General features: G+C 49.2%; 1 pseudogene; it reads left to right on the forward strand.

Moving 5' to 3' along the window:
* The first annotated feature begins 351 nt into the window (after window positions 1-351).
* LOC147983187 (uncharacterized) lies at window positions 352-1,826 on the forward strand (annotated as a pseudogene).
* The last annotated feature ends 973 nt before the right edge of the window (window positions 1,827-2,799 follow it).

Here is a 2,799-nt window from a genome sequence, read left to right on the forward strand (position 1 = left end):
TAACCGTATTTGCATAAGGACGCAAGTTAGATGACCATAAATTCGTATTTTTAAAGTTTTAACATCAAACTAAACATTGAACATAAGTTATATGACTGCATATGATATTATCTCTTTTGATATTCTGCACGGGCTCAGTACACCAGCAAACACCGGAGTGCAGCACAGCTCCACGTCGCCGTCAACCATGCATCACTCCAGTTTCATGTACACGGCACGGGAGTTGGCTCCGTCAACATGTGCCATGCCAGGGTGACTGTTCCTTACCGTCAGAGTCCAGCAAGAGCCTTTTGAGTTGTTGACTGCATCTCCATCCTCTCCTACAGCTGCAGCGGTCGTATTTGAGGAGCCATGTCATTTGAGTCACCAACGACCTTCCTGTCACCATTGCTGTGCGAGGCAACATTGGCTTCCACCGATCGGAACTGGTCTTCGGCGCTGCTGCTGTCCATGGGTTCAGAAGAAATCACCTCAGCGGAGCGCCGGCCAGCTTCATGGATGGAAGCAACCACATACTCAGGCAACATTCCGCCACCCAAAATATCACCCGCATCTAGCCTAGGAACCAACCTGGAGCACACACACGATTCTCAATCAGCCAGATCCAAACCAACAACTGGAGACGAAAGGACTCAAGGACAAATCGTTGCGAAATCAAGGAGTAGGATATCCAAGTCAAAACAGATTTCAGTTTGGAAGAAGTAAGAGCATGAGAAATTACGCGGGGCAAACTGGTTCACCCTGAATCTGCTTCTTCAAAGAACAACTCGAGTCCATCCATGGTGAATGGTCGCCCGCACAGCTACGACGAGGGAAGGGGATGAAATCATCTGACCAATGGAAGAAAAAGCACCGCTTCTGAGGTTAGCCTAGCCTGCAGCGCCAGAGGGGCCCAGAATTAACATCGCACCACCCCACATGTGCTAATTTTAAATCAGCCCATTAGGCTCAGAGTATCTCCAACAGCCGCGCCAAAAGAGGCGCGCACAGTAAACTTAGTTTTTAGGGCGCGCTGGACGGTTTCGCGCGCTCCAGCGCGCGCGGGAAAGGGCGGCAGCTCGCGCGCTATTTTTGACGCGTCGCTTCCGGCGTGCCTAAAAATTGCGGCGCTCGCCACGCGCCTATCCACACTGCCACACGCGTCTCATAGCTTCTTCGCCTTTCCAGCGCGTCCACCGCTTCCTCTCCTTGCCGCTCCAGCGCCCCGCCACCGACGAGCCACCATGCCGCCGCGCCGCCAAGGAGCATCGGGCTACCACGGCGTCCGCCAGTGCCCCAACGGCTGGTACTCCGTCGAGATTCGGTCCGGCGACGTCCGACTCGGCTTCGGTACGTTCCGGACCTCGCACGAGGCTGCACGCGCCTACGACGCGACGGCGTGGTGCCTGGACAAGCCGCGTCAGCAGATGAACTTCCAGGATGTCCAAACGCGCCAGCAGGCACAGGACGTCGCCCCTCCGCCTCGTCTTATCATGGACCAGGACCGTGCGAAGCACGCTCGGCGGTAGCGCCGCCTCCTCGTCGCCGAGGAGGACGAGCAGGCCATGGTGGAGTGGCGCCGGTGCCACCCAAAGGACGTCGCCAACGAGGAAGCCTTTTGGGCAAGGCGCCGCGAGGAGACGGCAAGGCGTCGCGCGGAGCGGTTGGACATGCGTCGGCGGAAGGCCCTGGTGTTATCGCAGTGCAAAATCGTTGAAAATGGTGGGCAGTCGATCTTTTCGTCTAATGATGACTGTTCGGAAGACACGTGGCTCGATACCTTGGGCCAGACCAACGAGGATGGCAATGATGATGATGATGATAACGATGACTGGGAATTTTTTTAAAATCGTTGCACCATAGTTTTTTTATGTATCTATGCTATGAAAGTATGTAAAATATCTATGTATTGTTTTCATCTATGAATTTTATTTATCATTTTATTAAAAGAATGCACGCAATATTTGGCGCACGCTGCATTTTAGCGCGGCCGCTGGAGCTACGCACACGCGCTCAGTTTTAACGCGGCTGCTGGAGCCAGCGTTGCCGGCCGCGTCAAACCAGGCGAAGGGCGTGTGGCAAATTAGTTTTTAGCGCGCCGCGCATTGCGCGGCTGTTGGAGATGCTCTCATGACGTGCTTGTGTATCCCATACGCAACCCACGGTCCACATACAAAGCTAGCACACCAGTGCATGGCACGCATGTATTTCAACTTAACAGCTACTAACGTATATGCACGAGAAAAAAAACGAGCACACATCACGGCGCTATATTGCCCGGCCCGAGGTAGCGGCCTACAGGTAGCTCGGCCACCAAAGTGCCACTCTCTTTTAGTTAGGCTACTAATATTTTTAAGTTGAATGCTTTATAATTTGTACTAAGTGTTATCTTAGTTAGAGCAATGCTATTTCAGTACAAAATTCATAGTAAACACTAAAAAATCAGCGGATTATCAAATCCACTGTAATATGTAAGACATATTTGACCAGAAAATCATAAAGTGATGTGCAAATGATTAAGTGACAAGTTCCTTGCGAACATCTTGTGTATTCTAGATTTGTTTATTTGCGTGTGTCTAATCAAAGACAGCTATCAAAATATTTCATCTATCATATACTTTCGAGATCTCTAATAAGATATTTAAAAACACACACAAAGTGATATACACGACATTCATGCAATAGTTATAAATTAATCTAAGAAGGTGTAATGTGTTCACTTTAAATATGTTTTAAGGTGTAATGTGTTACAAATGAATTATTTATTATAAAACAAAGTGTAAATTTACCATACTATATTACAATATTTTTTATTTGATA

This window comes from Triticum urartu, chromosome 2A, assembly GCF_056163025.1.
Source record: "Triticum urartu cultivar PI428250 chromosome 2A, HENAU_Tu73, whole genome shotgun sequence".
Lineage (NCBI taxonomy): Eukaryota > Viridiplantae > Streptophyta > Magnoliopsida > Poales > Poaceae > Triticum > Triticum urartu.